The sequence below is a fragment of the Trifolium pratense genome, linkage group LG2 (assembly GCF_020283565.1).
Source record: "Trifolium pratense cultivar HEN17-A07 linkage group LG2, ARS_RC_1.1, whole genome shotgun sequence".
In the NCBI taxonomy this organism is placed as follows: Eukaryota; Viridiplantae; Streptophyta; class Magnoliopsida; order Fabales; family Fabaceae; genus Trifolium; species Trifolium pratense.
This window is the reverse complement of record NC_060060.1, coordinates 48852317-48866325: the sequence shown is the minus strand read 5'-3', so window position 1 is coordinate 48866325 and position 14009 is coordinate 48852317. Positions and strand designations below refer to the sequence as shown.

At 34.0% G+C, this 14009-nt stretch overlaps 1 pseudogene; it reads right to left on the bottom strand.

Annotated features, from left to right (window-relative positions):
• Nucleotides 1-1253: 1253 nt before the first annotated feature.
• Nucleotides 1254-13910, bottom strand: LOC123907048 (annotated as a pseudogene).
• Nucleotides 13911-14009: the final 99 nt, after the last annotated feature.

Genomic DNA, 14009 nt, shown 5'->3' with positions numbered 1-14009 from the left:
TATTTCTATTTCAATTCGAAAAGAGTTAAGTCACCCGCTTGGTAAGTTTCACCCATGTTTTTATAATATTCTCACCTCTGATGGTTCAGCCTAACTAAAGGCGTCCTTACCCTCGGCCATTTCAATGTTTTACAAGTTGTCACGTGTTCTTGGCCTACCTTGTTTGATTAACCCTAAACATGCAGAATTTAGCTAAGTGTGATTCTTAATCCTATGGGTTCATTCTAATTTGATCAAGATTGAGAACGAATAATTAAAACAAGACAATTATGGAAATAACTGAATAATAATCGAGCATAAACACTTTTTCGAATCGTAATTACATGTTTCAAGCATTCATAAGGGAGTTCATCTAATCGACTTAACCTAGGAAAATAAAATTACAAAGACAATAAAAGAAATGAACCTTGTTGGCCTTGAAGTTCTTTAGCCCTCCTTGCCTCCTCCTTAGTGTTCTCCTAACTCTTGCTTGAATATTGAATAACTCTCAATATTTTGGAATGAATAATTGTGAAGGAGATGAGGGCTCTATTTATAGTTTTTCAGCTGAATTTGAGTTTTTTTCCTGCGCTCCATCGTGTCCATTCTGGCCTGGACACGATGAAGATTTGATTCAAATTTCTTGTTTTATTTCACTACCTTTCATCGTAACACGCCCGTTCTCATCATGGCTACGATGGTGCGCGTCCTTATTGAGGTTTTTGCCCCTTTTTTTATGGTTTTTTTCCACTTTTTTTGCTTCTTGGCCAAGTAACTTCACTGTTCTAGGTTTTTGCTTGTTTTTGGTCTTCAATTGTCACTAAAACTACCCTAAAATGATACTTAAAATCGCTTATAATTGACTATCATCACATGTCATGCCACACATGCTGATGTGGCATGCGATTCACTACACATGTTTTCGTTGACTTCGTCAAAATCGGTGGGAGACTAGTCTTTTGCAAAATAGTCTAAAGTTAAGGATCAAAAGTACTATTATAAATGTTAAGAGGCAAAATAACAAGTTTGTAAAAGTTAATTTGTGATATTCACACTAGTAGTGACTGTTTATCATTTAAATTCAAGAAATTAAACTAAGATTATTATAAAATACAAGCTAAACAATTTAAATATATATTACCTATACAAACATTCTTTACTAAAGTTTTTACATGAGATTATTACAAGTATATATTTTCAATTTCCTCAATCCTTTTCAAAGTTATACTAATTGATGCTAAAACATATAGTTTGTTAACAAATAACAACAACTATACAACTAAAATAAATTTTAATTTACTAGCGAGGAATAAAAGTATTTGTAGTAGACATTTGATTGATAGATAACAATGAAGAACTATTAACAAATTGAGTAGAACTTGATTCTTGTGCAGCAACATTTGAAAAAGTTCTCTCATGCAAGAAAAATGCAGGTTCTTGTGGTGATGGTAATTCAATTGAATAACTGCTAAGATAAGAAGCAATTGTCACCATTGAAGGTCTAGCATCTGGGTCACGTTGAACACATAATAGGCCAATCTGAATGCATTTGATGAATTCAGTTTCTGAATAATTTTCTTTGATTTTTGGGTCCAATATACTTAAAGGTGTTTGATCATTCCATTGTCTCCAAACCTGAAATATATCAAATTAAAATTATCAATTATTATCCGGTCACTATTGTGATATATCAAGTACGAGTTAAAAGTCTTACATTGGTTGCGCAACATATAAATGAAAGGAGACGTAAATTTAATGCCTTAAGATTTTAGGTGAATATGGTGTTAAAAGTCACTTGTGTGATTGTTCTTAGCCTAATGTATTGATCCAAACCAGTGAGGCTTCCCCTCACGGCACAATAGTGGTATTTGCCTTAAGGTTTTGGGTGAACATGTGGTATTAAAAGTGAATTGAATGGTTACTCTTAATCCAATGTGTTGATTCAACTCAATGATGCTCCCACTAACGACCTAACAGTCACATGTGAAATAGCGTGTATATATTTTTTTGGTCTATACTTCTCCGATTATTGGGAGAGAGGAGGAGCTCTAATAATTCAAAATTTGACGGAAAGAATACTATTGCTACATCAATACATGATCAGTGCATTTTGGCACATATTTTCTAGTATTATAATTTAGCATATTAGTAGTCTTTCTACAATAATATCGAGTTTTTATTATGTTTCTAAGTTTTGGGTCACAATTGAGCCTTAATGAATTTATTTGACCAATTTTCGTATTTAATGACATATTGATCCTTCTCAGTCCGCAGGTCATAACTTGAGCTACGAGTATCGGATTGAGGTGTGCGAATATGCGTTGGAAAGACAAGAGAAAGAGCTACAACTTTCATGTTAAGGCCAGAACCCAGTTCGGAGCGCAACGCAGTCAAATAGAAAAGAAAGGCTGCTACATTCTCATGGAGAACTAGCAACCCTAGGTTGATCCATTGGTATACGGGAACATCGTTTATGACTTCTTGAGGTTCAATTCTTAATAGTAATTCAGTTTATTTATTTATTGTCTTCTCTTATCAATTCATGCTCTTTATTTATTTATGAAACTCGAATATAGTGATGCTAAATCTCTATTTTGAGTTATATATTGTGAGACTTTTCGGATTGATTCATCGCTTGTATGACTAGTTCGAATAGGAATTGATATAGGTTTTTTCGCGCTTAGCAAAAAACGGTTGGTCGAAATCTGTCATGATACAAACCGTGTTCTAAGTGACGCTTGTTCACTACTCATGGTTAGTTGAACACATTCTTTGCTTAATCGAATGAATTCGTATAAACTGTTTATCGCTTGTATAATCGGTCTTATAAACCAACCAAGGCATGAATATATAAACAATATTTTATGTGAACCGAGGATAGAATCATAACGAAGTTTTCCTAAAACCAATGGATTGATCGTCTTTTTATCAATTGAATTTCTAATACTACTCTTTCGATCTAAACAAACCCAAAACCCCATATTTAATTATGTTATTCATTGTTCTTATTTTTACTAATTATTAAATTAGAGGTCCTTGTGAGACGACCAAGGTTAACTACCTTGTTACTACTTTTCTTAATTAAAATTTATTTTGATCGCGAAACGACAGCAGTCCGCAGGTCATAACTTGAGCTACGAGTATCGGATTGAGGTGTGCGAATATGCGTTGGAAAGACAAGAGAAAGAGCTACAACTTTCATGTTAAGGCCAGAACCCAGTTCGGAGCGCAACGCAGTCAAATATTTACGTTTATGTTCCAGACTTTATGAAAATAATGTAATTTCGGGTCAAACTTATGTTTTTCGACCCGTAGCTTTTTAAGCCCAATTTTCTATGAGTACTTAAAGCAAAAACACAGCTAGGGTTTGATAATTCTGATTTCACGCAAAAAAATAGAAAAGAAAGGCTGCTACATTCTCATGGAGAACTAGCAACCCTAGGTTGATCCATTGGTATACGGGAACATCGTTTATGACTTCTTGAGGTTCAATTCTTAATAGTAATTCAGTTTATTTATTTATTGTTTTCTCTTATCAATTCATGCTCTTTATTTATTTATGAAACTCGAATATAGTGATGCTAAATCTCTATTTTGAGTTATATATTGTGAGACTTTTCGGATTGATTCATCGCTTGTATGACTAGTTCGAATAGGAATTGATATAGGTTTTTTCGCGCTTAGCAAAAAACGTTGGTCGAAATCTGTCATGATACAAACCGTGTTCTAAGTGACGCTTGTTCACTACTCATGGTTAGTTGAACACATTCTTTGCTTAATCGAATGAATTCGTATAAACTGTTTATCGCTTGTATAATCGGTCTTATAAACCAACCAAGGCATGAATATATAAACAATATTTTATGTGAACCGAGGATAGAATCATAACGAAGTTTTCCTAAAACCAATGGATTGATCGTCTTTTTATCAATTGAATTTCTAATACTACTCTTTCGATCTAAACAAACCCAAAACCCCATATTTAATTATGTTATTCATTGTTCTTATTTTTACTAATTATTAAATTAGAGGTCCTTGTGAGACGACCAAGGTTAACTACCTTGTTACTACTTTTCTTAATTAAAATTTAGGGTAAATAGTGTTATACCCCCCTGCAAAATAGACGAGTTTTGCGTTACCCCCCTGCAAAATATTTTTTTGAGATTACCCCCCTGCAATGTCAAGATTCTTTGCGTTACCCCCCTGGCTTAACAAGTGGGCATATGACATGGAAGAATCTTGACGTGGCATGACACGTGGAAATTAATTTATTTTTTATTTATTTTTAATTGCCAACTCATTAATTAATGTGGGTTTTTAATTAAAAAAATGAAAAAAAAAAACTTAAAAGTTGTTATATTTTTATGAACTTACTTAAAAGAAAGTTTTGTTTTTTTTTTTGACTAAAAGTTGTTATTATATATAAAAAAAAAATCTTATATATATATATATATATATATATATATATATATATATATATATATATATAATAACTAAAAATAGAGTAACCAAAAAAAAATGAAGATGAAAAAAAACTAATAATAATAATAGTAACCAAAAAACTAATAATAATAATAATAATATATAATAACAGTAATAATAATAGTAATATATAATAATAGTAATAATAATAATAATATATAATAATATATAATAATAATATATAATAATAATAATAGTAACCAAAAAACTAATAATAATAATAATAATAATAATAGAGTAATCAAAAAAAAAAAACTGCAGTCACATATTTTAACTAATATAACCAAAAAAAAAACTGCAATCACATATTTTAACTAATAATAATATTAGTTATTATTATTATTATTATTAATTTTTTGGTTACTATTATTATTATTAGTTTTTTTTCATCTTCGTTTTTTTTTTGGTTACTCTATTATTAGTTATTATATATATATATATATAAGAATTTTTTTTATATATATAATAACAACTTTTAGTCAAAAAAAAAACAAAACTTTCTTTTAAGTAAGTTCATAAAAATATAACAACTTTTAAGTTTTTTTTTTTCATTTTTTTAATTAAAACCCCACATTAATTAATGAGTTGGCAATTAAAAATAAATAAAAAATAAATTAATTTCCACGTGTCATGCCACGTCAAGATTCTTCCATGTCATATGCCCACTTGTTAAGCCAGGGGGGTAACGCAAAGAATCTTGACATTGCAGGGGGGTAATCTCAAAAAAATATTTTGCAGGGGGGTAACGCAAAACTCGCCTATTTTGCAGGGGGGTATAACACTATTTACCCTAAAATTTATTTTGATCGCGAAACGACAGCGATCAATACACTCACATAATTCAAGAGGTTATCAGCAACATGATGTTGTGCATATGAACTTATGTTCTTCTTTCCAGCAATAATCTCCAACAGCATGACTCCAAAACTATAAACGTCCGACTTTTCAGAAAATTGTCCAAACATAGCATATTCTGGAGCCATATAACCACTATAAAATAAATTAAATTCAATGTTAATTTAACTGAAATGTAACTTAATCAAGAAGAATTGCGAAAATATAACAACGGGGTGAACATTAAAAACTTACTATGTTCCAACAATTCTATTTGTACTTCCTTCGTCTTGACTTATTTCCATAATTCGAGCCAGACCAAAATCAGAAATTTTAGGAATCATATTTTCATCTAACAGAATATTACTAGGTTTGAGATCACGATGTATAACTTTGAGTCGAGAATGTTCATGCAAATAAAGAATTCCTCGAACAATTCCTCCTATGATGTTAAAGCGTTCAACCCAAGTTAACAACTTTTGGTGTTGGGAATCTACAAAATTGTTCATGAAATAAAATTAAATATATATGAAGTAAAAGCTATATATATGTAATGCTCATGAATCTAAATATTGACAAATGAAAGAGTTTTAGGTGAAAAGTGTCTAACCAAATAAAAAGTAATCAAGACTTTTATTGGGCACAAATTCATAAATAAGTATATTCTCATGTCCTTCAAGGCAAAAACCAATAAATGTCACTAGATTTCTATGTTGAAGCTTTGCTATCAATAAAACTTCATTCTTGAACTCCTCTACACCTTGCTTAGAACCTCTTGAAAGCCTCTTTATAGCAACTTCTCGTCCATCCAAAAGGATACCCTAAAAATATATTATAAAAATTTAGGGTTCATTTACTTTCAAACTAAGTTTTCAATTTTTACTTTGTATGTGACATTTGATTATGGATTTGTTTTTTTTTTTTCAAATGCGATATATTGATGATCGAAGTTAATTAACTAGAAATACTTAAAATAGTATTTGAACCTTTTCAAAATTCTCACTTAATGTTTACTTTTATTATTGAATATAGAAACAAGAAATATAATATGTGTGCGCGCACGCACGCGTAAATACACACTAAACTACTCGTACAACATGTTGCATTTTCTGACCTTGTAAACCTCTCCAAATCCGCCTTTGCCAATATAATTGTCATTAGAAAAGTTGTTGGTTGCTGCTTCAATTACTGACCATTGGAATTGTAGTGGTTCTAAAGTGTCACTTTCTTTACCAACTAGATAAAAATGATTTGATTTAGTGTTAATAATAAATTAAAAATTTTAAAATATTATATTTTTATTCCATAATAAATAAATACTTACAATTATCTCGAAGAATATTCCTACGACTCTTTCTTGCCCTTTTCTTTAGCAAATAGTATCCAATAGAAAAGAGCATCACCAAAATAATGGTAGGGACAACGATTAAGACAATTTTCCGCTTCTCTACACAAAACAATTATAAATTATAAATCGTATAATTCCAATAGTAAACATTAAAGTCTTGACAATAAAGTAAAATCATTGATGTTTAAAATATCAATTTTTGATTTTCTCATTTAAGAAGAATAGAATCCTACAGCTCCAGCTGCACGTACAGTTGGTAACCAAGACATTGATATATAGGGTTGAAAGTTCGAATTTCGAAACTTTTCATACTTAAAGTTTGAAAGTCTAACCACTACGATACTTGATAAAAAAAATTATAAAAATAAAATAAAATAAATCCTATTTGAGCAAAGAGTTCACCTGCTTCTTTTGAAGGATTCCTAGACGACCGAGCTTCATCGCTCTCAATGTAAAATTGGAACAATTCAAATCTCAGATTACAGTTAGGATATATAATTCTTCCACCAACACTTCCCAAAAATGACCATGGAATTTGTGTACTTATCATATCATTTAGACAAGAAATGCATTCCTGAGGAGACAAATATGGTGTACATTGTTCAAGAGTATATAAGGTTTGTATATTGTACCGGGCCATGGACCAGGGTGTGATTTGTTAAAGCCCAATACGAAAAAGCCCAATGGGAGCATCTAAAGGAGAAGCGTGAAAACAACCATGAAAAACACATGATAAGCATGATCCACCATGACTTGGAGAAGAAGGAAGAAGCTTGGAGAAGAAGGAAAAGAAACCGCCCACTACCCATGAATTCCTCTCCAAGCAAGGTGGTTATCAAGCAACAAGAGGGAGATTTTTTGCCTATAAATAAGGTCTGTTTCAAGAGAAGAGGGGGGGATGATTTTTCACTGATTCTACAGGGACTCTCATTCTGAGAAACCACCATATTTTCATTCTTGAAAAGAGACAATTCTTTCATTCATGTAAAGTTAATCAATTTTCTTCTCTGACATACTTGTATCAGTTATCAATCTTGAATAATACAAACCCCTATGTTCTGATCGAATTCTGACTTATTAAACTCCCAGGGTTGTTGGGATTGAACTGAGTGTAATCACACCATTTGATCAATAATACGAACCCCCTCGTTTTTTACCAGAACATTTTGGCGCCCACCGTGGGGCTGCGGTAAAATCATTTGATCCCAGCCTATCACAGAAACTAGACAAAAATTAAACATCACCCGGTAAAACGATTCCCAGGCCTCAAAGTTTCATCTTGTTCATCGACACAACAACAATGTCTTGTCATACAAAGCAGCAGTGATTATCTCCCAACGTCGCGAGAAAAAATTGATTCGGAAAAGTTTGAAAGGGAGACACGTACGGGGCAATTAGGAAGGGAGCAATTTTGGATATATGGCGAGAACAGGTAGCCTTGGTTTGTTTCGCAGTATCCATTACCATCGAAATCACCAATGGAGAAGAACTCCTGGAGAATCTCAATCCATCGTGTCGTCGCCGAACGAGTTCGTTCTAGTTGCCAACCACGCCATATCGTCGCAGTTTGATTTATGAAGGATTTGTCGCCACCATCGGATTCATAAAAGAACTGTCCTCGCCGCTGATAGATTCGTGTAGGAACCACTGTGTCGTCACCAGGTCTATGAGGAAACCGGTCTAGTGTCCAGCTTGGAAAGAACGATGAAGAACAACAATCTACTTAGAATCCACTCTGTTCATAATCCTCAGGAAAGTATTCTAAAAACATGTTTTAACTGTGAAACTTTCCTACAATTTATTATCTTGATTTATTTAGCGGTGACATTCATGCCGTATTACATCAAAACGTAACACCACAAGACTAATGAAAAACCCATGGTTAATAACATGTGGATTGATCAAGTTGGTGTTAATGGCCGCATAATAATGATATGAAGTGGGATTTTCATTGTCACAAATACATTAAAACATATGAAATATAGTAGTGCTAGTGTATATGCCTGTTTGGTGTTTGCTAAAATGTAGACAGGCCACATAGCAAGAATTATACATTGTTGTTAAGGAAAATGACACAGTTCGAGGACGTTTGATCCAATGAAGCCATCAAACTCTAATTTGGATTGGATTATCAATTACAAATTCACACATGGAAGGAAAATCAACAGTTCTATCATTCAGAGGGAGACTAATTAATAAAATTATAGCACCAAGTTAGAAATATGGCCAGGCTTTGGAAATAACAGGGAGAGTATGCAGCGTTTTGATATCTCAAAGTCTGATGTTGTCGCAAGCTCTATCTCGTTCATTGTCACACGCTCACAGCATATCAACCGGTCTCGGTCATCATCCAATGGCGTAGATCCGATGAGCTAATCAGCTCGCACACTGCTTCAAGCGACAATCGTTCGTAAAACCGCTGTTTTGGTCCTTCACGATGGAAATGATTCATTGCCCCAACAGAGGTGATAATAAAACACGAGTAATTGGTCATTGGTACCACTCGGCGAGATACAAGTCGCCAATTAACATTCCAATTGAAGCATGTTCCGTGATGACCACCGCAATGGAACTCAGTCACGCCGCGCCAAAACAGGCGACTCCCGATCCAGGTGTTAACGTTCTTTTCCTCTAACTTACCATTTAATCATATAGTTCTCGCTCTCTCTATTGTGATAATATATTATTTGCGCATATATACGTTATCGGTTTTATTAACATGGTTAATTTATAGTTCATGAATCACATTCTATCGCCATCTATAATAATAATAATAATAATAATAATAATAATAATAATCTCATCAATGAGTAAAAGAAAAGAACATCGGTACTTATGTATTTCAAGGTTAATAATCACTAGAATGAGACTTGTTTTTCTTTTGGTGTGCCACTTTACAAGATCTAAATTCAAGAATCGCTGTTCTGTTTGGTTCAAAACTGTTTGTGCTTATTTGATATGTGATATCTTTAATCCTGCTATAAATTATTCTAGCACACGATAAAATATTTTGTGTGATTGTATGAACTAACTTTCTTAAGACCTCATGTAAACATTTCAAACATGAAAGAACTTTTGCATGAAAGAACTTCAACTCTTATAAGTAAGTCAACACTTTAAATTAAAATGACCAAGACAAATATAACCAACAGAGAAAGTATAAAAATTTTCATATGTTTCTACATTTTTTCGGTTAAGAACTAAATCAGTATTCTTCTTACAAAGTATTTAGCTTTTTACTTATAACTAACATGAATATGCTTTCTCTACGTATCACTTTTTTATCTGTTTCGTTTATCGATTAATTAAAATTAATCAAACATGCAAAACTAATGGAGTATATGAGACTTATTATTAACCGACCTGTTTTTAGTGCAGATACTTGAAGCACTTGCTATAATGTCACCTTCTTTGAAATTAATTCTTTTGAAATCTTGATTAGGAAATTTAGTTTATTCATCTATGATTCCTATTTTGATTCATTGATGTTAATCATAGTGCAGGACAACGAACAAATGTGAAAAATTAACATGAAAATTCAATAATTATCACTCGGCGAGATAGAAGCCGCCAACTAATATTTCAGGTTGAAGCACATTCCGCGATGACTACCGCAATGGAACTCAGTCTCGCCGCGCCAAAACATAATTGTTTTTCTTGCTAGGCGAGGAGCGCCGCGACAAACCGCCCATGGCGGTATCATTTTTGTTTGTTTTATTTTTCATATATTATTATTGAACCTCTAATGTATCAAAGCTTATTTGCAGTAATCATGATTAAGCTGCGGGCTCTGAACAAAAAATTATTCAAGATCAACTCATATGAAAGCTCTGAAGAAAATATAAGGTTGAAAGGCCTTGGCGTTACCTGTAAGTCTTACGAGTTGGGTACGTCAGAAAAAGCAAAATTAAACAAGGTTGAAAGGCCTTGGCGTTACCTGTAAGTCTTACGAGTTGGGTACGTCAGAAAAAGCAAAATTAAACAAGGTTGAAAGGCCTTGGCGTTACCTGTAAGTCTTACGAGTTGGGTACGTCAGAAAAAGCAAAATTAAACAAGGTTGAAAGGCCTTGGCGTTACCTGTAAGTCTTACGAGTTGGGTACGTCAGAAAAAGCAAAATTAAACAAGGTTGAAAGGCCTTGGCGTTACCTGTAAGTCTTACGAGTTGGGTACGTCAGAAAAAGCAAAATTAAACAAGGTTGAAAGGCCTTGGCGTTACCTGTAAGTCTTACGAGTTGGGTACGTCAGAAAAAGAAAAATTAAACAAGGTTGAAAGGCCTTGGCGTTACCTGTAAGTCTTACGAGTTGGGTACGTCAGAAAAAGCAAAATTAAACAAGGTTGAAAGGCCTTGGCGTTACCTGTAAGTCTTACGAGTTGGGTACGTCAGAAAAAGAAAAATTAAAAAGGTTGCAAAGCCTTGGCGTTACCTGTAAGTCTTACGAGTTGGGTACGTCAGAAAAAGAAAAATTAAAAAGGTTGCAAGGCCTTGGCGTTACCTGTAAGTCTTACGAGTTGGGTACGTCAGAAAAAGAAAAATTAAACAAGGTTGCAAGGCCTTGGCGTTACCTGTAAGTCTTACGAGTTGGGTACGTCAGAAAAAGAAAAATTAAACAAGGTTGCAAGGCCTTGGCGTTACCTGTAAGTCTTACGAGTTGGGTGCGTCAGAAAAAGATACAGCAAAGAAAGGCGAGATCATCAACACCGCCAGAAAAAGCTTATACACAACCAAAACAAGGCGATTCATCACAACGCAAAAACATTTGCAACCGCCAAAAGGCAACAGGTATAAAGTTATTCACAAATGATATATAATTATATTTAATGAGCTAAAGACATTGCAGGTGCAAAGTTAAAAATTTTCAAAGGCGAGATTATTTTCAACACCAGACACAAAGTATAGTGGAAGGGCGAATCCGAGCAGCGCCAATTCTTTCTAAATCGCCAAGAAACAACAGTTACCAAATAAGGCGTGCAAGCCTGACAGTACGAAAATCAACTACAACAAAGAAGCAAAAGTTACTAGCCACAAAGTTTCAATTTGTTTTCAAGAAGGAAAGGCGAACCGCGAAAGACGAAGAGGCGAGATTGGTGACAACGATAGCTTGAAAATGCAAATACAATGAAAAAAGAGGAAGGGCAACTTGCCAACTTGCTCAAAGTCGCCAAGAAACAATGACAACAATATTCAAAGCCACAAATGGCGTATATCAAGATATTCAAAAGTCATAGAAGGGCGTACAAATTATCTAAGAAATATGAACAACAAAAGGAAGGACAAGGCGGCAAGCAAACAAATAGTATGAGTCAGCAACAAATAGGCGACATAGAACCACGCCGAGACATAATGATCGCCAAGTTACTTCATTCAAAAGCACTTCGCCTTCTTGAAGCCTCGTGCTTGGGGGGCTGTGTACCGGGCCATGGACCAGGGTGTGATTTGTTAAAGCCCAATACGAAAAATCCCAATGGGAGCATCTAAAGGAGAAGCGTGAAAACAACCATGAAAAACACATGATAAGCATGATCCACCATGACTTGGAGAAGAAGGAAGAAGCTTGGAGAAGAAGGAAAAGAAACCGCCCACTACCCATGAATTCCTCTCCAAGCAAGGCGGTTATCAAGCAACAAGAGGGAGATTTTTTGCCTATAAATAAGGTCTGTTTCAAGAGAAGAGGGGGGGATGATTTTTCACTGATTCTACAGGGACTCTCATTCTGAGAAACCACCATATTTTCATTCTTGAAAAGAGACAATTCTTTCATTCATGTAAAGTTAATCAATTTTCTTCTCTGACATACTTGTATCAGTTATCAATCTTGAATAATACAAACCCCTATGTTCTGATCGAATTCTGACTTATTAAACTCCCAGGGTTGTTGGGATTGAACTGAGTGTAATCACACCATTTGATCAATAATACGAACCCCCTCGTTTTTTACCAGAACATATATCATTCAATTTTAATGAATTTATCATATATCTTTCATCACTATTCCCCGTCGCATTCGCAAGTTCAGATAACTGATTCGATAATGTACTAGTGAACAAGTTTTGGTCCGAGATGAAATGATTGGTGATGTTTATATCGCGGTACATAGGACTAGTTTCGGCGATGTTAGGGAAAAAATATTGACTTGAATAGCGAAGCAAGCAATATGGCTATACCAAATTATACCCTCCGAGGATGAAACACACGTGGAGAATATTCGATCTTTTGCATTTTTTACGCATTGAACACAAAGGCGAGAAGGGAGGTCACCTCGACACATGAAGAGTCCGTACACAATTTCGTCCATTATAACTCTATGATATAGTTTTCCGGCGGTGGCATTGGACACCAGATAAGAGAGAAGTAAGTTGAAATTTTTTGAAGTGATTGTATTGTGGTTACTAGAGCAATTATAGGAAAGATAAAATGGATCTTCTGAAAATCTTGAATCTTTTTTCGAAATCGAATCTTTTGTTTGAGGAGCAAGCTCATTTGGTGAAGGAACATTAATAGACCTATAAAAAGGATATAGTTCATACCTAACATTACAACTAGGATAAAGAAATCTCCCACCTAGTTTTCCATCACAATGAATTGGAAGTTGGTTGATAGCACTACGCAGACAGGTTCCACAAACTTTCGACGATAAGTCTGACGTGCACTGAGCTAGACAATAAAGTGTCTGAAATTCGAAAACTCGTTCATTTGTTGCAAATTTCTTCTTGTCACTAGCTGCTTCATCGGCAGTTAGATTCATGGTCGGAAACAATAAAGGCGTGAAGCTTTTTGTGTTTGAGAAATTCGCGGTATTGCACATGTAAAAACCAGGCATCATATCAACGACCGAAAAGAATGAATCGTTAGAGTATCGAACCGTGCACTCGTTGTACCAAATCGAAGCTTGTTTGGACAAAGAACACTCTGAGGATAGATGTTGGGTTGCATTACCTATGCATTCATGACAAAGTTGAGAATCCACATCACCCCTACACATGAACATTCCATAGATAGAATCTGAGGGATTTGTACCAATAATATGGTTGTAGAATTCAGTGTTGCTTATGGCTTTTGATGACAATGAAGAGAGTAGTTTGATGAGATTGTCATGGAAGTTGCTGTTGGATTTGGTAAGGTCAGGGGAGCAAAATTTATTTAGAAAAAATGAAGAGTCTTGTGCCATGATAGTTGCAAAAGTAAGGAATCTAACAATGATGGAGAAAAAGAGAATTTTAGAGTAAGCCATGGATTTATTTTTCAATTGAATGTGTTTGATTTGAAATGATATATGTATTTAAATAAAGTTTATCGCAAAATTATACTACCTTCTTCCTTAAAAATAAGATTCTCTTAAAAAACTATTCTTAATTATTAATTATAA